Below are 13,105 nucleotides of genomic sequence, written 5' to 3'. Positions count from 1 at the left end.
AACTATGTTGGTCCCAGGATATTAGAGACAAAAGGTGGGTGAGATAATATCTTTTATTGGACCGGCTTCTGCTAGTGAGAGAGAAGCTCAAATGCTCATCTCTCCCACCAACAAAAGCTGGTCCAATAAAAGATATTATCTCACCCACCTTGCCTCTCAAAATATTATGTAAGATGTTAGGGTTTAGAAGCAGCTATACAGAGGGAATGGATTCTGACAACCAAACATCACTGACTTAGCATACTATACATTATGGGAATAGAGTCAAAATTGGTTGGGTTCCTCTATGAAGCATCTGTAAGTGGTCATCTTGCCAGCTCTAATAACATGTGTAATTATAGGCAGAAAGGCAAGAAAATATAACAGGGATGAAATTGATTAGGGGGAATTAAAAACAAATGAGGAAATTAAACTCCTTATTTGATATGTGCAGATGTATAAAACACCTCTAGCACCAATTTATTTAGCATTCTACACCATATTGTCCCTAGGCTTTGTTTTCTTAAAATGATTAGACAGTAAGCTTAAAAATCACAATTTGGAAAATCTTACATTCTTTTTATTTTAATTATGACTCAATCAAGATCAAAATTAACATTTTCTTGTTTTTTTCATGAGATAATCAATCAGCTAAAGCTTATCATTTTTCTTTTCCATTTCACTGTCAGCCAGATTGTGGCCCAGCCTATATACCCAGGCCATAAAAGGGAGCAGACCTGTCCCCTGTAATGTGCGTGGGTAATGATACTACAGATGTAACAAAATTGGTCCTTTCCTCGCACATACATACACATTGCTATGTGACTTCAACCAATGTTGGAGTAGATGCTACAGACCTCCTACTCCCCCTTGAAACCACTTATAAACTTGCAATGATAGCTTGTAATTTTAACAGTTTTCAATACATTGCACCCCTCAATCAACTGTATAAGAAGTAGGCAGGGCATTGGCTCAGCCCCACAATAAGCCAGACAGTGCAGCTGAGCCAGCCCAGGAGGAGATAATCTACTATGTAGATCATGACACCGCTGGAATAAGTAAGGAACATGGGAGATATCATGCCTGTCATAGGCCACTTACCGGGGACTGATGCTGCTGCAATCAATGCAGCGGGAGTTGATTAGAAGGTCTAGCGAAGACACGCTAATTCGACCTCAGAGTGCTCTCTGGTCAATTCCAATACTCCACCAGAACAAGGAGAGTAAGGTAAGTCAAAAGGAGAGCATCTCCCGTCGATGCAGTGCGACATGAACGCTGCAGTAAATTGACCTAAGCTACAGCAACTCCAACTACGTTATTCACACAACTGGAGTAGTGTAACTTAGGTCAACTTACCCTGGTAGTGTAGATAAGGCCTTAGGCTCAATTCCTTCTCTGTGCAGCATCTGTGCTACACATTGTTCTGTATACATACACACAGGTCAGGATAGATGATCAAAGTAGTTCCTACTGGTCTTAAATCTGTGATTCTATTACTCTAGTCCTGTAGGGGGGGAGGGATAGCTCAGTGGTTTGAACATTGGCCTGCTAAACCCAGGGTTGTGAATTCAATCCTTGAGGGGGCCATTTAGGGATCTGGGACAAAAATCTGTGTGGGGATTGGTCCTGCTTTGAGCAGGGGGTTGGACTGAGGTCCTGAGGTCCCTTCCAACCCTGGTATTCTATTATTCTATTTGGGCTCCAACCCACCATATATACAGATCTTCCATTCAAAACACTTTAATTACAGATACACACAAGTGGCTGCCAAAGTACTGCAGAGTAAAAGGTAATTCAGATTAGTTTATTACTAACTCAATATTATTGTTTACCATATAGCAAAATCTTAATGTGAAAATTAAATTCAGAGTCCAAACTATTTTGAAACAAGTATTTCCATTTAGCATTAACACACTGTAGTTAAGCTAAGTAATATCATGTCCAACTTAGCATTTTCAAATTACAGGGATTAAAGACCTTTCCTCATACCATATTGTTTAAGAACTGTATTGTATCATGATGAGAAATGGCTTTGTTGCAACATATGCTGAAAATAAAGCATCCAGATACAAATTATTTTAGGGAAGCAGCATACTTAATTGGAATGAGAGAAAGAAGAGAATATTATGCACCAATATGAAATCCTCAGATATTTCCTAAATATAGGCAACAAAATATTATATAGGGGAAAATTAGTTTAAATTATTGTACTTACAAAGAGCTAGATTTTGCTCTTCAGTACAGTCCTGTGTCAGAAGTATTACATAAACTACACAATCCCAGGGGGAGCCCTGAGAGGCAATGTGACTCACACAACCCTAAGTCTACAATACAGACGTTACGCCTATTGTTCTTCCCTCAACTGATTGAAAAATACCTTGCATCCACACACAAAAGGGCTTCCACCAATTATCGGGGAAGCAACAATCACAAGTCACAAGACTGAAATGCCTGCAAGCTGCATAGAAACTTTTAAAAAACACCATAATAGAGGCTCAAATTAAATGTATACCTCAAATTAAAGAGAATAATAAGAGGACCAAAAAATTGGCTCCATGGCTAAACAGAGTCAAAGAAGTGGTTAGAGGCAAAAAGACATCCTTCAAAAAAAAAAAAAGGAACTCTGTCAAGTCAAGTGTAGGAGTACAATTAGGCAGGCCAAAAAAGAATTTGAAGAGCAAATACCAAAAGACTCAAAAACTAACAGAAAAAATATGTACATCAGAAGAAGGAAGGAAGGAAGCCCGCCAAACAGTCAGTGGGGCCCCTGGATGACTGAGGTGCTAAAGGAGCACTCAAGGAAGACAAGGCCATTTCAGAGAAGCTAAGGGCTTGTCTACACTGGCACTTTACAGTGCTGCAACTTTCTCGCTCAGGGGTGTGAAAAAACACCCCCGAGTGCTGCAAGTTTCAGCGCTGTAAAGTACCAGTTTAGACAGTGCACCAGTGCTGGTAGCTACACCCCTCGTGGAGCCAAAGCCTTCTGCATGGTTTACATCAGGGGTTGGCAACCTTTCAGAAGTGGTGTGCCGAGTCTTTATTTATTCACTCTAATTTAAGGTTTCGCATGCCAGTAATACATTTTATCGTTTTTAGAAGGTCTCATTCTATAAGTCTATAATATATAACTAAACTATTGTTGCATGTAAAGTAAATAAGGTTTTAAAAATGTTTAAGAAGCTTCATTTAAAATTAAATTAAAATGCAGAGTCCCACGGACCAGTGGCCAGGACCTGGACAGTGTGAGTGCCACTGAAAATAAGCTTGCGTGCCGCCTTCGGCACGCGTGCCATAGGTTGCCTACCCCTGGTTTACATTATACAAGACTCACCTACTGCCTTCTGAAGATGATTCCTAGAGGGAAACACTGAGAGAGAGATTTATTTTTTTTTCTGAAGGCTTTGCTTTCTAGAACATCAGAATACATCAACATCAATCCATGTATGATCTGTAACATTCTCTCTCTCTTCCTCTGTTCCTTCACACTTGAAGGTTATCATTCTCATCAGCACCATACAAGAGACACTGTAGACTTAAGAGAGTGTCAAACTTACATTATCACAGTTTGACACGTAGATGAAAGCATGGCATAACTTAGAGTAGCAAAAAATAAATAAGAATGTCATCTGCTATGGAGTCATCTGCTGTTTCTCTTACACAACTTATAGCTACCCAGCTCCTGTCCTTTTCTCCTCACTTTAAAGTAAAGTATTTTTCTATGCCAGCTGGTAATTTTTGTTTTACATCCTTTGGTGAACAAAATCGCCCAGGCATCCACACTCATTCTGTTGAATGACAGGGGGTTTACAGAACTACTTACCAGGTGTTCTTTAGGCAGATTCAAAAGGCTGTCACACTGCTGCTGTGAAATTTCGTATCATTCCATCTGGCTACCAGTGCATTTCTAGAAACATCTCCCACTCTTACATAACTCACCATCTTCCATTAGCGAGCAGCCGGGGTACTCGGAAAGTGAAAGAATCCTTCCAATGTGTGGAGTTTAATCTCAAGTGCATGTACATTAGGGCAACCTCTTTCCTAGTTGAGCATGGATGGATTAACATAAGCACCTACCGTTCTGAGATCAAGTGATATACAAACAGAGACTCAAGTAATAAAAAAAGACATAAAATGTGCATGTGAGTGTGGGCAGAACACACCAAAACGGGACAGAAAGAAACAGGTGCAGAGACGAGGAAGGAGAAATAAAGAAGCAAAAATTAGGAGAGACCAACAAATAAAAATGCATGCCAGGTTCCTTCATACAGGTTGCGGCAACACTTCCTTTGGAGGCCCCTGCCGTATGTTTAGTAGCAATTGGAGAGGAGGGGACCAAATCCCATCTTTGTCTATGACATAACTACACCTATAACTGGCTTTGGGGGAACCTCAAATACTTGTTATCACTGCAGATATACAAGGAGCATAAATGACTATACTTCTTGAAATATAGTACGACACATATATCAAAGCTGTGTGAGAAGTTTGGAAGACTTATGAGTAAGAGTACAGAGTTATGGAAGGCTAAGAAAGCATGCAGGAAAAGCTTGAACCTAATACTCAGGAGATCAGTGCACAAATATGAAGACAGAGCTCTGGAAAAGAAAGATAACCTTAGCTGTAATCTTTTTTAATGGAGAAAATATGGAAAAAACAGGAGACAAGGGGACCAATAAAAATGCAGTTCCAGGAGAGCAGACAGGAAATTACTGGAGGATGGCTAAGATTTTGGCAGTGGGGACAAACAGAAAAGGAAGAATTGTGGAGACTCTATATAGAAACAACGTGGCAGGATTTGGCAAGGGCCTAGATGTGAGAGAAATGGAGTGGAAGAGTGTCAGCGACGGCAGAGAAAGTGGGAGAGTAGAGGATTTGGAGGTGGAGTTGTAGCCATGTAGAATTCAATGTGGTGAGAAGATATCCAGGCAGAGATATAAGAGATGGGTGGAGAAGTGGGACTAGACAGAGAATGAAAGCTCAGGAAGAGGAGAGGTAAAGTAGAGAGTGTAATGCAGCTGAACCCTTAGGTGGTCTTGCTCTCTCTTAGAAGGAGAGACTAGAGGAAGAGTGGAGAGTGCTATGGAATAAATCCCTGCAGCATAACAGCAGACACAGAGAGGGGCAAAGAGATGGAGCTATTGGAACAAATGTTCAAAGATTGACTAAAAAGCAAACAGGAGAACCAAGAAAAAATAGCACCTCAGAAGCTCAAGGAAGACATTTTGAACAGGAGTGATCTAATGACTATCAACATGCATTTGATATTAAAATGCAGATAAATAACAGCCAGAAAAGTGTAAGTACATGGTAAAGTTTGACCAAGATCCTAATGAGGCAAAGATACTGAGTTGTAGCATTTATACACAAGTAGTGGTGTGCTGCCTTCTGGAACATGAAACCTTTCCCAGGCTGTCCCAGGAAGCAAGGAGACCAGAACCAAGACACATGAAGGAACAGAGATGGCCTGATGGGACCTGCGCGCATGAGTTGCACTGGTAGCAACTGGAGACAGCTTTAGTAAATCCACTGAAATTAAAATTCCTTCCACCTTTACAACTTGTTTCAGATTACCAGCCTATGAAAATGCAGATTAGCATAGTTAATTACAGCGGTAAAGTGTCTGTCCAGGAGAAAATGTGACCTTTACAATCTACCAGCAACTCTAACACTTGGCAAAAGCAGCTACAGAGCAAATTGAACCAACTATGAAATTGAGAACTCTGTACTCATTTAAATTACACACCGAGCCATAGTTTGTATATTTCATTAGTTATTTATGCTATTTAGGATGACCTTTTGTTCTATCACACTCCAGGCTATTGACTTACTGTCTTCTTCTTAGGGTTAAAACCCACTTAGCAGTGAGTCATTAAAACAACCCTTATTGATTAATAAACTTTTTCATTTTCAGTAACAGGAAATATTTCAAAATGTGTCAAGGCAGGAAAGAGAGAAACCAATCAATTCCAGAAAAAGTTATGAATTTTCACCTATACAAACAAACAGTGCTCAATTGTGAGCTCTCCTGTGACTTGCATAGAGAAGTAAGAGTGCATAAGGAGCCTCCTTACCTTAGGTTCCCACCCAGACAATGTGTGGCCACTCTCTCTTCTGCACAGGTGGGCTGGCAGGGGTGGGAAGTGTGTGAAGCTTTGGCTCTGCCCCCCAGTGCACCAGCTCCTATACCACAGCTGATGCAGACAGCAAAGTAACCTGTGCCATCAAAAAGGATGTTGAGATTATGTTTCCCTGGAAAAGGGGGGAAGCCCCAGGACCACAGTCTGGTTCATGCCCCACTCCTGAGGCAGTGCATATAAGCACTGCCCCTTATACAGGCTGGATTCTAAGGTTTCAGCCCAACCTACAGTCAAGTTGACTATATTGAAAAAAGGTTACAATCAACAAAAATGCATGCATATGCCATGTCCATAAAAACCTTGCATTTCTGTACAATGCAGACATCACATGTACAATCTAACATCATACAGCAAATAGGGCCAAGTTTTCAAATCTCAGCTCGATAAGTGTGCAATTTGAATATCTGATGGCCTGATCTTTGTACAATGGTTAGATCAGGCCATCAGATATTCAAATTGCACACTTATCGAGCTGAGATTTGAAAACTTGGCCCTATTTGCTGTATGATGTTAGAAGCCAGGGAATATGAAAAAAAAACTGTTGCGGTGTACTAGATCAGGTAAGGAATGGCTTCAGTCCCTGCTCCACGCTAGCGAACCTACCTATTCAGTCTGTCAGTTACAGACTCCGTCTCCCATGAACTCATCAGGGCAGGCCTTTAAGCAAGAGGAGGAAATAGCTTGGGGTTTCTCATGAAGAATATTTTCTCTTTCTTCCCATCTAGGACAGAACTGAACCTGGAGACTCTCAGAACCAGCCAGACTGAGAGGTCAGGAGAAAATGGGGACTAGACTGCTTTATTCCTGTCAGACTGCACCCCTCAGAAAAGACTGTTTGCATTTTCTATTGATTTACAATGACTGAAAGGATCCTTCCCGGGTCCTTAGCAGTAGATTCTACACAGTAATCCAGTTCTGAGGAAAGCTTGTGTTTTACCATTCTGGAAACCAAATGGAGCAGAGACGCTCCATGCTGGGAGTCTGCTGCACAAAATAGTGGTATAGTTTTTCTTTTGTGACATTTTTTCCTTTTTTTCTATGATTCAACACCACAGCCCTACGATAGCCTTTTACAAGTTCCTGTAAGAAAACTACCAAATACAGTACGCAAGTTCAATATCTGACACCCCACTTTTCAAATTTAAAAAACTCCAAAACACCAATTCTTCATTGGCTAGACACATCTATTAATAAGACAAGAAACAGCTCAATGTTTCAGTCATTTGGAGTCTGGACTTCTTCAGGTGATGTGATAATCTTGGAAACAACTTAAATGATTTAAACCAGATTTCCACTTTTATTGGACTGAGCTACTTTTCAGTATATATTCAGGTCATCGAGATATATTTATTCAGCTTTATTAACTATATCTACTTGAAGCTCTAAGTGCAATACAAAATATACTTAAAGTAGTTTTCAATAAAATATCAATAATAAATAGCAAAATAAGGCACTAAAATAAGGACTTTCACCCACAGATTATAAAAGAAAAGAAGAAAAAAGACCTCAGCTCTCCTACAATATCTTCCCAACCTAAGACAACTTCCCTATGCAAGCCTCTTCCATCCACTAATCAGCCTTTCTCTTCCCTTTCCCAAGAAAAGCCTAGGAGATCAAGTAGGTGTTCCAGCATGTCCTGAAGGTCCCCAGCTCTGGTTAACTATGGAAGGAAGTGAACTCCAAACCAAGGACCCCTCTCAAAGAATGCCAGTTCTGTCCTGTTTGCTTGAATGCCTCAGATGATCTCAACTGTCACGGTAACACACAAAACCAATCAGCCTCCCAGATAGCCAAACTATAGAATGCTCTAAAGGTCTACATCAAGACCATAGACTATCTGGAAATCAGTTGGTAACCAGTGCAGACCATGGAGCAGATGTAATGTGGCCTCTTTAAACCTGTTTTATAGGGTAAGCACTGCATTCTGCACAAGCTGTAATATCTGAATGGTGTGAAGATACAATCCCCATGCAGAGCACATTGCAATGATTTAATTTTGAGTTGACAAAGGCACAGACAATGGTGTGGGGCTCTCTGCATCTGAAGGGAAGAGATGAAACCTCTTTTGACACATGGCATCTATAGGAAGTGCTCTTGACAAATGCTGCTTACCTGGGAGTCCAGCAAGATGCCCAGGCAATGAATTATGGAAACAGAGGATGGACACATCCTGTTAATCATGAGTGCCAATATAATTTCAGCTATTTTCACCATTTGCTTCAATGGAGTTATCAAATCATTTTTTTTATGTCGGGCATATACTCAGTTAAGACTCCTATCCTTAAACTGCTATCCTTAAATGTAGATATGGAAAAATTCCTTCACATCTTCATTTTTGCCCATGTAAATCTACAAGTTTATCTCAGTTATGTTTAGGTACAGCCTCTGCCAGATAGCCAATTCAATTAAATTTTATTAACTTGCATATGACATATGTCTTTTGCTAATACAAAAAGAAAAATATATGCAATCTAAAACAGGAGCAACATCTATATAATACTCAGAATGTCACTCAGAACATAATAAAATCTCTCTTCTTCAGCACAATGCAGAAAAGGGCAAAATTGCCACCAATTTGTTTATAAAAAGGATTGAGAAAAAACTAAAAACCTTATTATTTTGTATACAAAAGAGGTAAAATCTAGCATGCTCTCAGAAGCTGGAAAATTCTACAATACAAATGATAATGAGATAGAACTTCCAATGCTCCAGATCTACATGGCCAAAAATGAAGATGTGAAGGAATTTTTCTATATCTACCTTTAAGGATAGCAGTTTAAGGATAGGAGTCTTAACTGAGTATACGCCCGACATAAAAAAAATGATTTGATAACTCATTCAAATGTGGTTCAAAAACTTGAGCCCTCTTCAAAGTAGAAAACCAAAAGGCAAACGTAGAATCATGAGTCATAGCTAGATGTTCTTGTTGGATAGTATCAGTCGCTCTTTGTTTGAGTAATTGGTTATGTTGATTGGATGATATTAACAATAATGAGTAATAGAAAAATCCATTCTAGCTATACCAAACAGAAGGGTCTTATACAATGGAAATAAGGAGTACATGGGTTGTTCCATCTCCTGGAGGTAAAGAGGGGGCAATACATAATCTAGAAGAGTACAGATCTTACACCAAAACTTAAGAAAAGCACTACAAGCTCTGCTACTTACAGACGGAAAACCCACCTTTGCATGTAAAAATGAGGCTGGGGGAGAATTTGGAAGAATTAAAAGTCCCCTCAAATATTATTTTAAACAATCTCTTAGGCTGAAATTTGGCCACTAAACCAAACTCAGCTCCATAGAGTGTCTGCACTATAATTTTAGCATTAATAACTCTTAGCACTGGGGCAACTCTGTTCCCGCCATAGGAGTGGGTAAAATAGGAGCAGAGCTAAGGGCCTTCTGTTTAAAATCTTAATACAGGGACCAGCAACCCGAATGATGAAACTTTATCCCTAGATAAGTAAAAGCACACACTTGTTCTACTGAGTGGCCTTCTATCTTCCACACAATATGTACAGAGTTTTTTCCATAGGTCATGACCCGGTCTTGAGCGTTACAGTAAGAGGAAAAAATGAAATAACTGACGGTGGCCTCTTGGAGTTTGCGATAAAACAACCAGACCATTGGTATATAACAACACCTCAATAAATCTACCCTGAATTTCCAGCAGAGAAAAATTATCTTCCTTTAAAACATCCATCACATTATTAATAAATAGATTAACAAGAAGGCATCCCTGGCATGCTCCTTTAGAAAGAGGAAAACCTTAGTACATTTTCCATTGTCTTTACTTCTTACCCTAGCCATATTACCCTGGTGCAGAGCCTCCAAAATGTACAAGTCTTAGATCAATACCATCCTTCTTGATTTCACCCAAAGTTTCTCTCAGTTAATAGAATCAAATGCTATTTTAGATCTATGAAAGAAGCATACAGTCTAGTACCCTTAACCACAATATATTTATAAATCATATAGAATAAAATAAAACAAGTATCAGTTGTGACTCTACCAGCCTAAAGCTGGATTGTTCTTTATGTAACAAATTAGCTTCTGAAGTCCATATTTCAAGTTTAGAAACTGGGAATAAATTTTCCCTGTCACATCTAACAGACTAATAGGTCTATATGATGCAAGATTCTTTCTATCCACCTTTTTAAAAATAGGAACGATTATACTGGATTTCCAGCCAGATAGAATCCATCCAGTATGATTACTTGAAGTAAATAAATAAGGTTAAGATACTTCTGCAAAACTTCCATAGGGAGAAAATCTTCCTCTGAAGGTTTTTTTCCTTCATTGGGCTAAAATAAAGGACTGTATGTCACTGTCTGTTACTTGAAGGTCAGAGTGGTAAATCAAAGAGAGGCTTCCTGATTGCATCAACTATGGTAGAATTCAATTTTAAAAAACTATTTTGGGGAAATCACTAATACTTGGCCAAAATGTACTATCCAGGCTTCATTAATATGGAGTTCCTCAACTGGAGTATATCTACCAGAGCAGAAGGCAACCATCTTCAAAAACATGGAAGAATTTTTAGCCTTAGCTGCTACTTCAAAATCCTTCCACAAGGATCTAAGATACTCTTGGTTTTTGTGATATAATAAACCCTTATATATTTTTCTGACAGCTACTAAATTCTGAAGAAAATTAGGAGAGGGATTGATTTTTACCCTAATAGCTATATACACTAGAGCAGATTTCTCTTTCACACTGTCCACATCAAATTGTCAGATAATCCTCACCGTGTCCCAGCTGCCATCAGACACTGGAAAATTATTCTGCAACATCTTAAAGATCAGAGGAGACTGAAATATACAGCTGGGTGACATTTTGCAGACACTGCAGCTCCTACTTCCTCATCAACCCCCATTAGCAATACCAAATACAAAGTGAAGAAGGCGAGGCAAGATGGAATCCTGTGGAACCCCTAGTTAGGAATACCTTCAGAACTGAGGAGTATCTGCTCATTCCCACCCTTTTCAGATTTCTGAGGAAAGGAACAGACAATCAAAAGTGACTCCTTTATTCATAACTAGTTTCTGTGGTTGTGTCAAAAATATGTCTATACTAATGGTATCAAGATGCTAACAGGTCTAAAAAGAATTAGTAGAGATATCTGATCTTCATCCATCATCAGGCTGAAATCATCAACACCAGCGATGTAGTTTCTGTAGAATATTCAGGTCTAAAACCTAACTGGCTGGAGTGAAACCATCTTCATAATCTTCACCAAATTTATTACAGGGTAAAGCTTGCATATGTTGAGGAAGGTTTCAACAATTGCTTTTTTTATGAGAACCTGGAACCTCGCCTTTGCTTAGGAAGGCACTGACCATCACTTCCATCAATGACCAAAATTACTTCCCATTGGCTGTTATCAGCTACTTCATATATCCCCAGCAAATACCTTGTGCTAAAACTCAGAGAAGACTGCATTTGTGCTCCCAGAAATAAACTCCACTTCTGCTGAAGCAATAAGTATGGTTTGGTTCTAAGTTATCTTACCCACAAAATAGTTAGAAAACTCATCACGGTGAGAATCTCAACAGCATACCAGGTTCAGACAGTCACAATTAATCAAATTGTCTATCACAGGATACAGCTCCACTGATCAGAACTTTGCAGATGCTATGGTGGAGGCACAGGAACACTTCTTGGCCTCCTGCAGAGTCATGGCATAAGATTCTGATATTGTTTAAGACCTAGTCAATCCAATTCAGACTTGCGCCACAAGTACTCTGGCTGTTTTCCCACTCACTTCATTAGTCACAGATTATCTGGATATCCAAGTGGCACAAGTGTGAAGCCGAGAAAGAAAATATTTAGGAGCTGCTATATCAATGGTCAGGGCATCTGTCCATCAAAAGAGTCTTCTAATAGATACCGCTGTCAGAGATGTACTATGTGACTTCAGGAATTTTAACCCTCATTCTTCAATCAAGTTTCTGTTTTCAAGTGCGGTTGATTAAATTACTAACATAACTTCTAAGAAGCACCAACATCTGAATGAAAAATATTAATTACGTTAATGTTAACTGCTGTGAAGGCTCAAATTTACTTCCAAATGTACTTTAACTTACAGCATACTAAATTACACACAGACATGCAGACCATACAATGGTGACATCCACATGATAAATAGCATTATCATGCATCTTTGACCACCTCATCTTGATTCTGCCCTTCTAATCATACTACTCTAGGACTACTGCTAACATTCCAAACCTGTGAAATGATCCAAAGAGCCACTTGTTAAAAATAAAAACACCCATAAAGCTGTTTCTCTCCCTCGCCAGTCCCATATGAAATTTCCTCCCTGAGTTCCAGTAGTATAAGGTGCAGACTGATCAATATTCACTCCTGGACTAGTGATAATATAATATCTAATATATCATCAGCAGTCAGAATTAGAAAAAGAACGTTCATATAAGTGGAAGGAAGGGATTCCCTGCTTTCCAAAGGAATGCACAGAACCTGCATCTAGCCTTGAAATGCCCTGAGATATTGAACCTTAACACCATGACATTATTATAAATGTACAAGCTACTTGAGCTCATCTTAGAGGTTGCTAAAATTTATTAGTTCTAATTTTTTATCCCAGTACAGTTGTACCCATGGTATTAAGGGAACACAGACTTCATAGATGGAGGCATATGAAAAATGCTACCAACAGAAATCATAAATATTCTCTAAGGCATTTTAAAAATAGGTTTCCTGCAAAAATATATGGCTTATCCAGAATACATATGTCATGGTATAATTCCCCACTCTGAACCTTAGCGTCCAAAAGATGGGGTACCAGCATGAATTCCTCTAAGCTCAATTACCAGCTTAGTACTTGTAGCGCTGCCACCAACCAGGAATTCCAGTGCCTGGTACACTCTGGTCCCCCTAAAATCTTGCCCGGGCACCCCCAAGACCCAGACCCTCTGGATCTTAACACAAGGAAAGTAAACCCTTTCCCTCACCGTTGCCTCTCCCAG

General features: G+C 39.4%; 1 protein-coding gene across 4 annotated transcripts in view; it reads right to left on the bottom strand.

The window, feature by feature from the left end:
• Positions 1–13,105, bottom strand: part of KIAA1549L (KIAA1549 like) — a 233,171-nt gene that overhangs the window by 114,973 nt on the left and 105,093 nt on the right. The gene's annotated exons all lie outside the window — the stretch shown is intronic.

This window comes from Gopherus evgoodei, chromosome 4, assembly GCF_007399415.2.
Source record: "Gopherus evgoodei ecotype Sinaloan lineage chromosome 4, rGopEvg1_v1.p, whole genome shotgun sequence".
NCBI classification, from domain to species: domain Eukaryota; kingdom Metazoa; phylum Chordata; order Testudines; family Testudinidae; genus Gopherus; species Gopherus evgoodei.
Note: the sequence above shows the minus strand (reverse complement) of the source record. Positions and strands in the feature narration are given on the sequence as shown.